The 18,313-nt window shown below is 48.3% G+C and overlaps 1 long non-coding RNA gene across 1 annotated transcript; it reads right to left on the reverse strand.

Moving 5' to 3' along the window:
- Positions 1–497: 497 nt before the first annotated feature.
- On the reverse strand, positions 498–2,259 carry LOC127667575 (uncharacterized). Its single transcript, XR_007973898.1, has 2 exons — positions 2,120–2,259; positions 498–1,896 (listed from the first exon to the last, which is right to left on the reverse strand). It is a non-coding gene; the product is annotated as an uncharacterized LOC127667575 (long non-coding RNA).
- Positions 2,260–18,313: the final 16,054 nt, after the last annotated feature.

An 18,313-nucleotide genomic window follows, 5' to 3' on the forward strand; every position in this document is an offset into this window, starting at 1 on the left:
ATGTGGTTTGGCAGTGTGTGGGACTCAAGGAACTAGGAAGGCCAGCTCTGAAAGGCCTTGCTATCCCCAGCCCTCCTGTAGCTGTGTGATCCAGGGGCTCCAGTGGAAACTGCTGTAGCTTAGGCAGAGGCCTTATAATGACCTCAAAGGCAGTTTCACAGGAGTAAAGAGAAAGGCAGAGACCCCTGTGGGTCCACTCTTGTCAAGACTTCATGGCCGGCTGGCTCAGACCAGGCTTATCAGCCAGGTGACAGACACATCTGCTCCTTTGAGTATATCATCCAAGTGCCGTGAAGAACGGGCTGCAAGTGACCCTAAGTGACCTTCTGAAGCAAGGGTTAGGCAGAGAGAGAGAGGAAGAACATTAGAGAGAGGTCTAAAGGACCCCTCACTTCTGTCCCTGGCCACCCTCTCTCCAGGCCAGGGCCAAGGGGACGAGGGCTCTCTTTCTCAACTCACTTCCTGTTGTCCAAACAAAATGTCACACATTGGAAATGTATAGAGAACAGAGTTTTATTTGGCCCATGGTTATGGAGGCAGGGAAGCTTGGGAGAATGGGACTAGCATCTAACGGGGCTAGCATCTAATGGAGCTAGCATCTAACAGGGCTAGCATCTAATGGGACTAGCATCTAACAGGGCTAGCATCTAATGGGACTAGCATCTAATGGAGCTAGCATCTCATGCTGGGTATCTGCTATGTCTGATGGCTCACGGCTAGGTCTTTTTTTGTTTTTTGTTTGTTTTTGAGACAGAGTTTCTCTTTGTAGCCCTGGCTATCCTGGAACTTACTCTGTAGACCAGGGCAGCCTCGAACTCAGAAATCCACCTGCCTCTGCCTCCCAAGTGCTAGGACTAAAGGCATGCACCCCCACTGCCCTGCTCTAGGCTATGTCGTGACACGTGGAGGTATTACATGCAGACTGAACAAGTGTACCCAGGGGAACTTGCCATTATAACAAAGCCATATTCAAGACAACTTATTAATCCATGAAAGGATTCATCAGTCCATAAAGGCCCTGGCAGAGAGCTCTGCACTGGGGACCACGTTTTCAGGACATGAACTTTTGGGGCACACATTCACACCCTAGCAAACTTCTAGTGTCCCCAAGACCTGGTTCTGCTTACTGTCAAGCCCTCAGCTTGGGCACGTGCCAGCAGCTAGGCACCCCAGCCTGAGTGCAGGGAGGACTTGGGGCTTTTCCCATGCTCGGGTGTCCACGGACTGACTGGTTCCTTGAACACCAGAGGGCTCCAAAACTGAACTGTATAGAATCTGAGGGATCTACCCCAAAGGTGGGCATCCTGTTCATATCCCTTACCTAACCCATATACTTGAGTGCACAGACAGACTTGTTGAATAAATGAATGAGTGTCCTGCTAGAGACTCTCCCAAGTAGGAGACACCCAGCAGCAAAGGGGCGACCCTCAGAGAGAGATCGTCATAGGTGCCAGAGAAGGGTCTCTCCTCAGTCTTTTGTTTGTTTGTTTTTTGGCTAGAGTCACCGTGGGGTTAGAGGTAACGGGCTTATAAATGTCTGCCCAGGGACTGAGGAGGAGGACGGGGTGTGGGCACAGGAGAGGGTGAGGCTCCAACAAGAAATACCATGGTGGCAATCTCAATTTCTGTAAAATAGCTCTGTATACAAGGTCCTTCGTCTATGTGTCGGTTCCCGCAGAGACGCCATGATCTGGGGGCGTCTCGGTCCGGTCTTCGTTCTCATCCTGGTCTTCGTCATGGACTCCTCCATTTGCCTGGCCGCCCCACCGCCCCAGCAGCAGCAGAAGGCGCCCTGCGGTATCAAGGCACAGGGAGAGGCTTGCAGGGCCAGGGCGGGGCGGGGCGGTCGGAAGCCACAGCAAACTAGGCACGGCGCTTGGAGATCACACGGAAGCCCTGCGAGGAAAGGGGTGCTGAGACCCGCCCCGCGGGCCCGATGGGGAGCAACCCCCAACCCCCACCCGGTGCCCTTCCCACTGCTGCGCCCACTGCGGTATTCCCACTACCCACTGCCCCAACCCACTGTTTTTCCCTGCTCCACGTCCACTACCCTAAGCCATCTCCTATTCCCCCATCCCACTAACGTGTCTGTCTTCTGCCCCATTCCCACTGTTCTCACCGCTCTGTCGCCATCCACCGCCTCATTCCTGCTCCCACAGCACGTTGCTCCGCCCACTGCCTCGCCTCCACAGCACAATCCCTCGCCCCCTCCGGAACTACTGGCCATCACTCCAGCAACTCACTGCCGTCCCGCACTGCCCCAACCCCACGGACCCGCCCCACAGCTCCTCCTACTCTCCCATCCCCCAACGCCCCGATAGCAGAGGCCACAGCCACTGTTTCCGCCGTTGGGCCTGAAGTATCATTGCTCCGTCCCTACCTCTCCACCCAACTCACTTGTTCTGAACCGTGCCAGCAGTGGAGAACTCTGCCTTCTGCGCCAGTCCTTTCTGCCCTGGTGAGTGTGAACTCTAGGACCACTGGCTTGCCATCTACACTCCTCCCGAGACCACACCCATTATACCCTTAAACCACGCCCACCAGCCCAACCGTCATCAGACTCCTCGGTCCTTGAGACCAGGATTCTAAGGCAAAGCTTAAAAAGGCACCATCGCTTCACACCTTCACTAACCACAAAAGGAAAGCCCAATATTAGTAGGCTCCCAAGCCTACTCATTTCATAGATGCCACCCTGCCTTCACCAGCTTTCAGAAAACTCAAACAGGGGCTGGGAATGACTCCATTTTGTCCCTCCATACCTGCCTCCCGTTGAACAACATGAAGGCATAGACAGTCCGAGCTGGGAGGAGTAGGTAGGCTGAGTCCCTGTGCTATACTGTAGGGCTGGCTAGGAACAGAACCGGAGGCACCATTCCCACTTTGGGAAGAAGCTAGCCACCACTACCAGGGTCCTATCTGGGAGGCCAGGGCAGCAGGGCATCAGAGAACCCAACCTAGTGCTCAGTGAGTGCAAGAGGACTGCATCATCTTCCCATCTCTAAAAGGCTTGTCTTCCCAGGGAAGGTTCCCACTGGTCCTGAAACTGGCCTTTTCCCTCTAGTCTTTCTTCCAGATCTCTGCCCACCTACTGTTTTCCTGGAGGTGTCGCCCAGGAAGGTGGACCTAGTGTCTAGGCTGTCCCAAGACACTTGAACAGGACCCTTGAAACCCCAGACCTTCCTGCCTGGGTGGACATGGATGCTGAGTCCTGGCATGACCAAGGTGGGGCTGGGCACAGGACACCAAGAGATGAAAGGAAAGGGTAACCAACAGCTGTTATTCTGCAGTTGTTCAGACAGCCCATGGAGTTGGGGTTGGCTTGGGCCAAATCCCTGTCCCATGTGTGGCCCAAGCCATTGATCTTAGGATGCCAGGCCAGGAGGTGACCAGGAACAAAGCCCAGGGTGGCAGCTAAGTGCCAGGAGCATTGCACATTTTAAAGTGTGTCCTCTCGGACAGGGTCAGGAAACAGGAATAGGCTAGCTAGCTCCAAGCCAAGGAGCCATGGCGGGGCAAATTGCCTTTAGCAACCCGGGGGGTGGGGGGGCTAGGTCTTCCTGAGGGAGGGAGTGTAGAGGGGAACACCACCAGACAGGCCTTAGCAGAGGCTGGGAAGACATACTTAAGGAGGCAGGGCCCTGGGGTTAGGGAGGCACCATATAAGTGGTCTCCCAGCCAGTCAAATGTGGGGCAGAAGATAGGAGAAACAACGCTGTAAAGTCTTGGGGAGTCAACAGGCAGAAAGCTGGGAAGGTTCTGCAGGCAGAAAGAGCAAAGGAGAGAGACCCTGAGGTCTCAGTTCTGAGGCTTTGCCAAAGGAGGACAGCTACAAGATCTTCTCTGGGGTACAGGAGACAGAAAATCATCCTCTGGAGTAAGGAGATCTGTGCCCCAGTAAAGCAGAAACCACAAAGGGTTTCTCTGCCCCGCCTCCCCCTTGCCCTTGATCCTGGGAAGAACTGAAAGAGAGACCCTTAGAAAAGGGGAAGGCCAAGTCAACCGTCCGTGGATTTGCAAGACAAAGTCTTATCTGACTGGTGGAGAAGTGGAGAGACGCCTGAGGTGACTCTGGAATGAGTGGAACAGACTTTGTGCTATGAAGGGTGAACCCGCATCCAGGAAGGAATGCAAACACTCTCTACTAATAATTTGATAAAGAAAACAGTTCACAGTAAAATGTGAGCAAATTCGGGTAGATACTGCTGAAAGAACAAGTCGGGTAAGACAACTAGAATTCCCAGATAATTAGACACAGAACACGAGAGAAAATAAATTATGAACACGACCGACCACAGGGTAGGTATGTGTTTGTGATGAACAGGTGTGGGTGTGCATGCGTGTGGTCAGATATGGAACTCATGCATACCACTGGTTAAGTCCTCTATCTACAACCCAACCAACAACCCAGTAATTTTATTAAAGCACAAGTCTTAGTAGTACTTTCTGACACAGGGTTTCCTGTAGCCTAGGCTGTCCTTGAACTTTCTACAAAGCCGAAGGTGACTGTGAACTTCTAATCTTCCTGCCTCAATCTCCTGGAGTTTATCTGTTGCCAGGGATTGAGGCTAATACTGCGTGCACCCTAGGCAAGAATTACCAATTAAGTGACACCCCATCCTCCAAAGGCAGAACTTCTCTACGATGGATAGTAGAATGGCAGGAATGATCAGGGAGGGAAACAAAGAATCATTCAAAAGGCAACACAGAAGCCAGGCAGCTCAAAGGGTGGAGAAGGGCATTGTGTGCAGTCACCTGGAGGGTTTAGCAAAGGCTAGCTGGAAGGCCAAGTGGAGAGAGAGGGGGCTTTGGGGGCAAGACTTAAAGAGGTTTTAATTGGCCTGTGTTGACAGTGTAGTGTTGGTTGTCATTTGTTTGTTTTTGAGACAGGTTCTCACTTTGTAGCTCTGGCTGGCTTGGAACTCACTATGTAGACCAGGCTGGCCTTGAACTCACAGAACTTCGCCTGCTTCTGTTTCTGAGTTCTGGGATAAAAGCATGTGCCATTACAACCTGGCTCAGCGCAGTTTCTAGAAGCCCAAATCATCTAGGATGAAGGAATAAGCCACACCCCTGGATGAAGGGATGACTGGAAGGTTGACAGCCTGACAGTTTGCCATAGGAAGGGACAATGACGGTGTTGTTGATTTTCTCTTTAATTTTTTTTTTTTTTTACTTTTATTTAGCGTTTACACATATGGGCACAAGTGTCATGACACGTGTGGACATCAGAGGACAACTAGAAGAAGCCAGTTTTCTCCTTCTACTGGGCAGGTTCTAGGGATTGAACTCAAGATCATGACAACTGACGGTGGACGCCTTTACCCACTGAACCATCCTGGCCACCCTGCCAGTGAGGGCCTTCCGGAAGCAGGCAGAGCTCCGTAGGCACAGTGTGTGGAGGGTGGGCTGAGAGCAGGCAGCTGTTTCCTGTCCGTGTGGTACAGGTGCTGCCTGAGCCAAATCAAAGCATTCGACTCTGAAAGTCTGAGACACGCAGACCCACACAAGGCAGGAGGGACAGAGGCAGGCACATTTGGAAACAGAGTGGATGTTGACGGCGCTGTCTCTGTGGTATAAGAGGCATTGCAGGGTTTTAGCCCTGAGTGATTTGCTTAGCAGGCATCAGTTTGTGGGTTACAACCTAGCACAGCCCTCCATTTCCCGCCCCTCAAATGCTAGTCAATTGACAACATTTCTACCAAGAGCAAAAATTCTACCAGAGGAACTTCTTTATGCCTCAAGGCTGTTAGGCTGCCTGGGTAGAAGGCAAAAGCACAACTCTTCTTGCTTTGGAATTTGGTTAAGTAGGATTTTCAGGTACTAATTACTAAAACAACAGTGAAAGACTTAATAACCTCAAAACCAGGAGGAGGAACACGGAAATGAAGGAAAAACAGAGGGGCCTGGAGATGTGGCTCCGTCGTTAGAGTGCTCACCTAGCATGCACGAAGCCCTGGGTTCAATCCCCCACTTTGCAGAAACTGGACAAGGTTATGCATGCCTACAATCCTAACATCCCAGGAGGTGAAGGGACCAGAAGTCTATATCCTCTGCGGTATAGAGAGTTTGAGTCCAGACTTAGTTATACAGGACTCTCTCTCAAAAAAAGAAACAATATCAGAGAACTAAAGAGACCAAGGTCAGGTAGATGAAGGGAGATAGGGTAAGATCAATGTTGGGTGACGGCAATCCTGCTCCAGTGGCCCCAGCAGCCCCTCCTGGCCCCTGTGCACGTGTGTGCTCTCAGGAGGGACACAGGGACAAATGAATATGGTTATTGCTATGGCACAATATCCCAACAGGGCACAGCACTCAAGTATCTCTGTACTTTCATGGCCTACCTCCGGAGGCCGATCAGCAGCCATGGCCAGGGGGTCTGTCTGGCCCTGGCCTGAGAAGCCAGCCTGTGTTGTTTGAGGCTACACTGTCCTGAAGTTGTGTGTTCTTTAGCACTGACTTTCCACAGAGCCCAGCTAGATGTGTAAATGTCAATGTTGAATGCATAGGTTGAAATACGCTGCCAGTGTTGGGATTTATCTTACACAGAGAAATGTCTAAGGCGTGGGCCAAGACTTCTACAGAACTCACATAGCAGATAGCCTGCATATCAGGCATTTAGATTACAATCTGTAACAGTAGCAAGATTACAGTTATAAAGTGGCAACAAAATATTTTTATAATGGGGGGGGGTCACATAACATGAGGACCTGTATTAAAGGGTGGCAGCCTTTGGAAGGTTGAGAACCCTGGCCTAAGGCATGAGATTAGAGAACAATAACAGGGAAACACAAGACAAATTCTAGTCAAAGTAAGTTCACGACTAGCAAATATAAGCTGGGACAAACAGACTTGTTGGCAGAAACTGGCATGTCCCAGAGATGCTGATGATACTTTGCAACTGATGGAGTGAGGTGACAGAATCAACACACATTTCTAAAATGCCACAGAAAATCTGACCCGACTTGCAACGCTCCGCCATCGAGGGCTTTCATGTTATTTGATCTGAATGGGATATTTATGAAAGTTAAGTCGATGAGGCAATTCAGAACAAAGGTCATATAGTAAAGTCACACGGAAAATTGGTTTCTGATCAGTAACAAGTCAGCTTAAAGTAAGAGATGCCTCATATTAGTGCGTTATTCAGGAGGAGAGCAGGGTCTCAGCTTTGTCAACTTGACATAGCCTAGAGTCATTTGTGAGGAGAAACCTGATTGAAGGATCATATTGGCCCGAGAGTATGTCTGTCTGTGGCTGGATATTACTATTGATTATTAATTGGTGCGGCGGGGTGTGGGGTGGGGGTGGGAGTGTGAGCCGCCCACTGTGGGCAGTACTATTCCCTACACAAGTGGTCCCGGTCTATATAAGACCTATGCTAATTAAGCATGAGCTGAAGAGAGAAAGCAAGCAGTTTTCCTTCATGGTTTCTGCTTCAAGTTCCTGCTGTTCCTGTCCTGATTTCCTCCAGGGATAGACTATGGCCTGGAAGTATAAGCCAAAGTCAAAAGCTAGCTCTCAGCAATATGTAAAATGAAACAGCCCTATGTGCCCCACAGCCAGTAGTACTAAGTATGAAAGTTGGCAGACTAAAAGTGGAGTTGTGTCAAACTACAATAAGGAAGGAAGGAAAGGAGAAAGCTAGCGAGCTGGGATGCTGTGAAGACCGGCTCTTTATACACAGTACCATCTTAGGAGACTCTGCTGGGACCATGGGCTGGGAGAAGGGGCCCTGTGACCCTTCTCAGAAAACACTGACGCTGTTTGAGTCTCTCAACTGTCACTATACATTACTGGTCCTGACATAACTTCTCACCTTTCCTTTGGAACTTTTTGTCTCCTCTGACCTCCCTGGTGCAGTGTCTCACAGCCTGCATGCTTTCTCTGCAACACTCCTTCCAGGAAGTGTGTCTACAGAGACCTGCTGGTTATTCAGGTCAGCTCGTAGTGGTCATCTGTCTGTCCACTCTTGGGATGCTGGAGCAATGCACAAAGGCCACCAAGAAAGGGGGGCAAGCTGCAGGTGGCACAGTGGTTAGAGATCCAAAGACATTCAGAAAGCACCGGAACTAGGAAGCAGACTTACCAGCACTTGGGGACCATGGTGCTAATGTAGGCAACCAACTGTGCTTTCCATATTAAAGCCACAAACAACCAGAAAGTGAAATTCCAAGTATCATTCTTTAAAGCATCAAAATTTATTTATAAAATACAGTTGGGAAAATATCAACATATGTCAATATGAAAAATAAATTAGGATTTCAAATGAAGTCACAATGATATATATTAACATATATGTATATATTAATATATATGTAACATCTTCAGGACTACAACTTTAATGCTAAATGCTAATTAGGAACTATGAAGATGCTGGCAGCAGGGGAAACCCTATAGTTTACTAAGTCTCCTGAACCAGGACAAATATCATCAGGAATGATAAATCCAGAGAGGCCTGGTGATGTCTCATGTGTTTTTATTTTCATTTGTTACACAGCATATACACACTGTTACATTGTGTGCTGTCCCATTGCTTTAAAAGTTTCTTAGTATTTTTGGTGAGTAACTTTCAGAGGCTAATGCTATATACCTAAGAACAAATTCAATGAAAAACGCCTATACCTCAAATATAGGTATATTTGAGGTATATATCAAGTAACTAATACTTAAATAAGCTCAACACAGAGTGGAAGGTTCCATTGTGGGGTGTCAGTTCCTCCTAAAGTGGTCTACAGATTTGATACAATATTAGTAAAAACCTCTAAGGTCCTTTTGAAATTGACAAGATGATCTTAGAACTTTGACACAAATTCAAAACTCACTGAAGAAAAAAGGAACAAAGTTGGGAAATGCATACAATATCTGTTATAAAAACATAGTTAATAAGAATGAAGGCAGTGTGGAATTGGCATACAATTGATAAACTGAGGAGAGGAAGAGATGAAATTCAGGGCTCATTCAAGAGAGTTTTTTGTTTTTGTTTCTCTTTTGAGACAGGGTTTACATTGTATCCCAGGCTGGCCTCAAACTTTCAGCAATCTTCCTGCCCCAGCCTCCCCCGTGTGTGTGTGTGTGTGTGTGTGTGTGTGTGTGTGTGTGTGTGTGCGTGTGCAGCATGTAGCGTGCATCCTTGTGGGCATGTGCAGAGGACAGAGGTTGATGTTGGGTTTCTTTTTCTATCTATTGCACCATTTTCTTCTTCCAGACTGAACCTGGAGCTCCATTCCTGTTAGACTGTCTGACCAGTGAGCTCTGGGGATCCTTCTGTCTTTGCTGCCTTCAGTACTGAGGTTACAGCAAGTTGTGTTGTCACACCTGGCCTCTATCTATTGCTAGACATCTGAACTCATAGCCACATGCTCAGACAACAAACACTTTATGCACCAAACCATTACCCTACCAGCCCCCTTCCCCAACCTTTTTTTCAAGACAGGGCCTATGTAAACCTGGTCAGCCTGAAACGCATGTCAATCCTACCTTTACTTCCCAAGTGCTAGGATTACAGGTATGCACCGCCACCCCTGCAGAAGACCCTACTCTTGACAAAGATGCTGCAGCCCTCTGGAGAAGGGTTACGTTCTTTATAGCAGTGATGAAGCATCTGGTCACCAGAGAACAAATATGTCCAAGCCCTGAACTGTACACACTCATTCCCAACGAGTTACCAAGCTACAGTGTGCAAGCCAATGATATAGGCTTCAGGAAAGAAGCACGGGAGGGTCCCCATGTCCCCCTGGGGCAGGCAGAGGTTTTTGTTTTTGTTTTTTAGAAGGGACACCAATGCACTAGCCATACCAGAGGAAACTTGCAAACAAACATAATGTATACCTTCATCACAAAGATGATGTAGAGTGCACTGGAGTGCAGTTTTGTGGTAGAGAAGCTTCAACCACAGGTCAGATCTCCAATACAGAAAAAAGGGAAGGAAAGAAAAAAGGAAGGAAGGAAAGACAGATGGAAGGAAGAAAGGAAGGGACTTTACTAAGAAGGGGTTAAAGACAAGCCATGAGAAGGACAGTTGCCAGCACATTTATCTGCCAAGTGAACACACAGAATGTGTGTATGTGTATATATACATACACATATATACATATATACATATACACATATATACATATATACATATACACATCTATATATACATATATACACATATACACATACGTACACACATATATACATATACATACATACATATACACACATATACATATATACACATATACACATATACACATACACACATATACACATATACATATATACATATATACGTATATACGTATATACATACACACACACACACACACACACACACACACACCATTCCAAAGACAAAAGACAAAGCAAACAACCTAACTTAAAGATGGAGAAAAGACTTTGTGAAAGCTACACAGAGCATAGCTACTCATCTGGGGGGACAGTTATCTTGACATCAACTTGGCAGCTAAGAGCCATCACTGGTGAAGCATGCCTCCATGTTGTGTTTGGGATGGTATCACCAGAGACAGTCAGAGCATGAGCACTTAGATACAACAAAGGATTCAATCCATTCCTCAAGTCAAACCCATTTCTTTTTGGGATAAGATCTCTCATATTCCAGGCTGGCTGCAAACTTCAGTGCTAGGACAGGGGTGTGTGCCGCCAACACTTGGTTTGGGTGCCCTAGGGATCTTGTGCAATCGAGGCAAACTCTCTACCATCTGAGATGTATCACAGCCTAGAGTGAAAGGTAAGTAGGTTTATATTGGGAAGTGGAGCTATGGAAGGTGGGGCTTAGCTGGAGGAAGTAGGTCAATGGGTCAATGGAGGCTTGCCTTCAAGGGCTATAGCTCGCCCTGCCCTTCCTGATAGGGATCTATTCTGTTTCCTGTGTACCAAGAAGTTAGTGGTTCTGCTCTGTACCTAGTCTCTCTGCTATGATGGACTGATGGTCTGTGAAGGCCTGTAACTCCTTCCTTTAAGCTGTTTACGTCAGGAGTCTGGTAGTAGGAATACAAATGCTCTATCACATCAAGAAACAAAATACAACCACAATGCAGTACCATCACGGATCAATCAGAGGACAAAACCAATCATGTCCCATAGTGCTCAGGGTTGCAGGCATAAAATGCGGCAGCCACTTTGTGGAAACTGTGTGTGTCTTAGTCAGGGTTTCTATTCCTGAACAAACATCATGACCAAGGATCAAGTTGTGGAGGAAAGGGTTTATTCAGCTTACACTTCCACACTGCTGCTCATCACCAAAGGAAGTCAGGACCAGAACTCAAGCAGGTCAGGAAGCAGGAGCTGATGCAGAGGCCATGGAGGGATGTTCCTTACTGGCTTGCTTCCTCTGGCTTGCTCAGCTTGCTTTCTTATAGAACCCAAGACTACCAGCCCAGGGATGGCACCACCCACAAGGGGCCCTCCCCCCGTTGATCACTAATTGAGAAAATGCCTTACAGCCGGATCTCATGGAGGCATTTCCACAACTGAAGCTCTTTTCTCTGTAATAGCTCCAGCCTGTGTCAAGCTGACACATAAACCCAGCCAGTATGGTGGATTTCTTCAAAAGTGAAATACAAGTCTTACTTGTGACCCTGAACACTTGAGTAAGAAGTGAATGCATAGGTCACACGAGGAGTCTTAGAGGGATGGCCAAACCAGCATAGCTTCCACCAATAGCAGGCTAGAAAAGTGGCAAACATATTCACTGCAACAAGGTCTGCTCAGCTCTGAAGATGAGCATGTGACCTGGACAGGAGATATCAAGGCACATCAGTTCGAGGGTAGACACAGCCATGCTTGGCTATGTGACTTCTCCCTTTAGAGGTGAGGGACAATCAAAAGCCATCTATGGTGACTTGAGCTAAATGGTAGCCATCTCCCAGACATGATGAACAGGAAAAAAATGTTCCTTATGCTAATCCTGGCCATGTGGGCATGATGTGCAAGAACCCATCAATCCCTGTAGAGATCTGTTCTTGCCATGTGTGTTTTGTTCCATAATACACTATGAAAAGAAAGCCATTTCCCAGGCAATTGAGGGCACAAGCTGTCTCAGAAAAGATCTCACACAAGGTATGATAGCCCTCTGCTTTTCAAAACACAGCATACTACTGAGGAAAACCAAGGCGTGATTCAATGCAATAGAACAACACATCTCAAGGTGATCTGTAGGCTCAAGACTCCGGTAGTTAAAACCCCAGTGGAGACTTGCTGTCTTTCAACACCACAGCCAACTGTGGAATGCATCTGGAAACAGGAAGGATCCGGGGCAGCTTCCTGTCTGATGCAGTTCCTCACCCAACAGTTGGAAAAGCCAGGCAGCGCACTGTCTCCCAGGTACCTTGTGAGGGTCTAAGTAGACTGGCTTGGTTGCGTCTCAAGGGACAAACATGCCTGATGGACACCAGTCCAGGGAAGAGGGATCATATAGGGATCATATAGGGTGCTGAACCATGTCACTAACATGCAAATTTGATTCCTAGATGTGTGCTAGCTTTGAAATGCCAGGTGTTAAGGAAACCCCAACTCTGGGAAGAGGCGGCCTTGGTGAAGTGTCTGAGGCAGGAGGCTGTAGACTGAGCTGGCACATTTCAAGGAGTTAAGGAAACTGGTCCCATCTATAGGAGAGTGGGGTAGCCCAGCTCTCTGTCTGGGGCCTGGTGAAGACAAGCTGACAGGCAGTGACACTCACAGGAGCTGGGCATGGAGCCCTGGAGGGCAGGGAGAGCTTCGTGGCTGGCCTTCCCATGTGGTTCTTGGAACACCCCGTGTCTGAAGGCCTTTGCAGTCTTGGCTGGGAAGTCATTGCTGGACCATTAGCTTCTGCGGGCACGAGGTTCCAGATGAGCAGAGTTTATCCAGCCCTTGGCCCACGGGGAACATCTGGGAGATGACAGGGTCCAGTGGTGGCAGATATGACTGAGCAGGAAAGCCACAATGTTGTCCAGCTGGGTGACTGTGCTTCTTTAAGGCTGGGAGGGGCCTAGGGACCCTCATGAGTCTGAATTACAGCTGGGGCTTCAGAAGATGTGGCACCACAAGAAGCAAAGGGAGTAGGCCACAGGATGCGGCAATGAAAATGCTTGGCTAGCGAAACTGAAGCACATGGCGGGGGACAGGCCTCGGTTCAGGAATGTATGTGTATGCTGGGGGAGAATGTAGGCTGTGTGTATGATGTATGTTCATGCAGATGCCCTGTACAGGCAAGGAGAGACTATGTTGGGGTCCTCTGCGCTCCTAGATAGAAAAACTCCTCTAGGTACCCTGAGTCTGACCCCTTGGCCATTTCCCAGGGTCCTCTTGGCCTTAAGCAATTTTGAAGCAAGGAGGCAATATTTTCCTTTGGGACAAAAAGCAGGCTGTTTATGGCTACTAAAAGCTAGTGATCCCCTGCCTCCAGGGTTGACACGGACCTACTGTCCCACCTGCGAAGTGAGTCACAAACATCCTTCCTCTGTGATCCAGGGAACTTGTCTTCTGCTGTCATCCTCCAGGTGAGAAGTATGGATGGGAAAAGCAAATGCTGATCCTGCTGTTGTGGGGTGGAAGGACCAGGGGGTCCTCACCACTAACCCCATAGTGAGAGACGTCCCCCAGCGTTCTAGTCGGCAGAAGCGAGCTTGTGTTTAGATCCGTGCAGCATCAAGGATGACGAACACAGAGCGTGGACAGGCGAGGTCTGTGGCTCAATCCTTTTCTGAGGGATGATGCCACTACCCTCTGGCTGAACGGCTCTGGCTCTGGCTGAGTCTGGGCCTGGGCCAGGCAGGCCAGAGGCCGAGACAAATGATTACAGGAGCAAAGACTTGCTGATTGGTTTGGGAGCCTCCCATGGATGAAAACCGAATAGATAGGAGTGGGAGCTGGGAGTAAAGGATTCAGAATTTCCTAGGTACACGCCCTGCCATAGCCCCACTGTGACATGAGAGCCCCAGAACTCAGAACTGCAAACCAGAGCCAGGTGACTCAGTGTGGGCGGGACAGGGACTCCTGTGCCCAGAGCTGAGAGTTTCTACTTTCAGAGAGGGGACTCCGGGACCCGAAGACTGTCCCTCAATTTGTTTCCCTGTCATTTGGCTCAGTAGGAGAAATCTTACACTGGTTAGACTCCAAGGCATGAGGCCAAGTCCCCCAGTCATTCCTTTTATTTACTAAGGCAGCCCCCCCCCCCCCGCCCCAATAAGCCACCCTTGTTGGAGGCTGGATTTCCAGCCTCATCTACAACCAGGTTGCTACAATTTCTTCACTTTGGGGTCAGTTCTGATGATGGCCAGTAGGAGGAACTGCCAACAGGAGCGCACAGTCCAGAACACGTAGGGCTGGCACTCTAGAGCTATTTGGGTAGTTACCCATTTGAGAAACTACGCCCACTCCCTGTCTGTCCCAGAGCACAGGCTCAAAGTGCCTTCGTCCGGCCTCATTCTGGATGGGTTGGCTCCATTTGGACCTGACAGGTCAGTTGCGTTTCCCCACCTCAGATCTGGCCATTGGCAGTGACCATGCTGTGGTTCCAGTACCTCTGGTGGGCTGCACATGCTCACAAAGACCCTTATTACATCTTTACCAACCCAAAGAAGACTGCTGTGTGGAGGGGCTATGGCTGATTGATCACGTCATCTGCGTAACTCAGGCAGAAGCTCATGGTGAAACAGACTTTCTGTTGGGTCCAATTGGCACTAACCAAACTTTTCAGGGGGTCTGCCAACCCAGGGGTCACCACCCTATCAGCCTACCACTGGCCCAGACAGGATTGTCACCTCCCAGCACAGCCTGGAACTCAGTAGAGAACTCTGTTTAAAAAGACACAGAGGCCGCGTAGATGTAAGCCTCCTGCTGAACTCCTTGCACAGAGGGAGGCTACTATGCCCAGATGTTACCTCAGTCTCTGTGATACGCTGAGAACCCGGAGGTCAGGCATCTCTCAGAGTGACTGATAGATGCTCCACTGTGGGTGCAGTTTGGTCAGGAGACACCCTGGCTGTGGAACTGTAGCTTCCATCTGGACCTCTGTGCTGAAACTGACCTGAGTGGCATCCAGTTTTGCCCACCATAGCAAGCATCCACACCAAGACAGCTATTTTAGGCTTTGCAGGGGGCCGTACGTGGACTTCCATTACACATTTTGTTTTGTTTTGTTTCCAATCCTTTAAAAACATAAAAAACATCCTTAGTACAGTTTGCTTGTCTACTGGTCTGTAGTTGATGTCTTCAAGGGCACTCAAGGCTCCCAGCCACCCATCCGGTTCCCAGCCTTGTTTGGTACTGGGATGGTTTCCTCAGGGGTTCATGCCACCTCACCCACCTTCTCCAGGTGAGCTTGAAACGTGGATACGAACTACCCACAGCACCCGGGCGCTCTGGCTGATTGGCATCGTCCTGGAGTGGGAAGCCTGGGCTCGTGCCCCAAACACCCAGTTCCAGTGGCCTTTGTCCCGCTCACACTCAGTCCCTCACACAGAAGCTGCCAGTGGATGACTGAAGAGGAGGCTGATTTTGTAGTTGTGACTGTAGTGACCTCCTGAGCCTCAGAGACGTGGAGGGGATGGGTTCTGCTCCTTTTCCTGCAGAGGCGGTGCCAGCATGGAACAATGGCGGAGGTGGTAACGGCCAGCGGTGGGTTCCAGGAGGGAGAGTAAGACAAGAGTAGTCTGCACCTGAAACCCAGATGGGTCTTCCCCCTCGAGGACTAGAGGAGGTCCAGCTGGCCTGTGAGAAACGATGGTTTGGAAGCCACTGTCTTGGTGTGGGTGTTTGTGGAGCATTGTCACCAAAGAAACCTGGCTAATAAAATAGATAGGAAGGCAGACTTCCGTTACGGAGATGTAACCCAACACACACAGCTACCAACTATATTGTAGCACAGAGCACTGACATATTCGCAGCACACATCGCAGCCATGTCCCTGCCTTAGTCAATTATCTCTAGAGAAAACTTAATGGATGTTTACTCCCACATAAGACATTCTACACTCAGACACTGGAAGAGCTAAGCGTGAAAAGAAACAATATAATTTTTTAGAAGAAACGGAAGGCTTTCACAACTTTGAATTATAGGAACAATGCCCAAAGTGAAAAACTGCTAATTATAAGAGAAGCAGATATGGAAATGTATCGAAAGGAATAATTCCTATGTATTGAAACATTAGGGCAGGGAGATGGCTCCATTGGGTAAGTGTCTGGTGAGCACTGGTAAAGTGTCTGGTGAGGACCTGAGTTCAGATCCCAAGAACAACATCTTCACCCCTCAGTCCCCAAACTGGGAAAAAGCCAGACATGGCGGCCTGGGACAACAACCTTAAAGTGGGGTTTGGAGTCGGGTAGGGAGGGTGAGACAGCTCTCTGGAGCTCCTTGGCCGGGCCATCTAGTTAATCAGTGAATGCTGTCTTCGATGAGATACTCAGTATCAAAAAATAAGACGGTGATAGAGGAAGACATCGGCCTATGGATATCCATATAAATTTATACACACCCACATGTGCATCCTTATACACATAGAGCACACACACACACACACACACATACACACACACACACACACACTACACAGAAAAGGGAGGGGGACCCAGAACCTTAAAACAGCAAAAGGCAAATCATAGGAGATGCACCTACCAAACAACTTGTGTCCAGAACATGTAAAGAACTCTTACGAATCAACAAGAAGAGGTCAGGGCCATACAAAAATAGCACTTTATAGCCAGGTACAGTGGTCTACAGCTTTGATCCAAGCACTTGGGAGACAGAGGCAAGCGGATCTCAGGGAAGCAGAGGCTAGATGGTCTACTTAGCAACTTCCAGGTTAGCCAGAGCTATAAAGTAAGACCCTCTCTCAAAACAAAACAAAACAAAACACAAAACCAAAAAGGTGGGGTTGGGCTGGAGAGATGGCTCCAAGCTTAAGAGCACTGGCTACTCTTCCAGAGAGCCTAAATTCAGTTCCCAGAAGCCACAGGGTGGTTCACAAGTCGTAATTCTAATCCCCCTTCCTGCCTCTGCAGGGACTGTGGAGATATTCATGCAGGCAAAATACCCATACTCATGAAAATAAAATTAATAAATTTTCAAAATTTAAACAAAAGGAGCACTTTACCAATATATGTTCAAATGAGCTACAGAATATTCAACTTCACTAGCATCAGAGAAATGCCAATTGAAGCCGCAAGGAGACTCTGCCAGCACTTGGAATAGAGCAGCTAAAACAGAGATTGAACCTCTCTTGTGAGGCGCATGCGACCAAACGGGACACGTAACACCACGAAGAGCAGTACCTGGTGATCCAGCGGTACCATCGATTCTATGCCTATTGCTAGAGAAGAGTGCACAGCAGTTCTAGTTGCAAACACCTGGACTAGAAATGGCTACCAGGGAGACAAACAAACAAGTTGTAATTAAGAAGAAACACACAGCTGCAACCAATAAGGCAGATCCAGCCACATATCTATCCAACATCAAACCAAACTTGGTTTGTTCCTAAGCTATTGGTAATTGCTTTAACATACACAAACATTAAATGATGTCATTCATCCATTTAATAGGAGAAGAGGTTTATGGTAACTGTGTGGATGCAAAAGCTGTTTTAAAAAAATACAGTCTGGGGCCAGGAGTGACGGTGCACTCCTTTAATCCCAGCACTCTGGAGGTAAGGTCATGTGGATCTCTGTGAGTTCAGGGCCAGCCTGGTCTACATAGTCAGATCCAGGGCAGCCAGGGTTACATAGAGAGAACCTGTCTTAAAAATAAATTTAGAACCAAAAAAATTCAAGTGGAGAAGTATATAAAGCTCATGGACAGAACAGACATTTCAGAAATCTATGAACTGATCTATCGATTTGGCACAATCTCAATTGGCATCTTAATATGGCTTCCTGTGAAACTTTGTAAGCCCATATGGCAGTTATAAAGAAGAGAGCAAGGAAGACCAAGACCTCTCCCTACCAGACATAACGCTGTGTCAGTTAAGATGGCATAGCTCTAAGGCAGGTGTCTACAAGGTGGACCAGACTGAAGGTGGATCATCACCCCAGCGGGAGACACTAACGTAAGAAATGATCCTTACTTCACACTGTATAAAAAAATCACCTCCAGGTGGATCAGGATGTACTCGTTTTAGAAAATGGTATATTTCACATCTGTCTGTCTGTCTAATGATCCGTGTGTCTGTGTGTCTCTGTGTGAGTACAGATGCTTGTGAAGGCCAGGAGAGGGTGTCAGATCCCTTGGAGCTAGAGTTACAGCTACAGTTGGAGCTATGAGCCACCCAATGATATTGCTACTAGGAACTGAACTTGAATCCTATGCAAGGGTTGCACGTGCTCTTAATCACTGAGCC

This window comes from Apodemus sylvaticus, chromosome 17, assembly GCF_947179515.1.
Source record: "Apodemus sylvaticus chromosome 17, mApoSyl1.1, whole genome shotgun sequence".
In the NCBI taxonomy this organism is placed as follows: Eukaryota; Metazoa; Chordata; class Mammalia; order Rodentia; family Muridae; genus Apodemus; species Apodemus sylvaticus.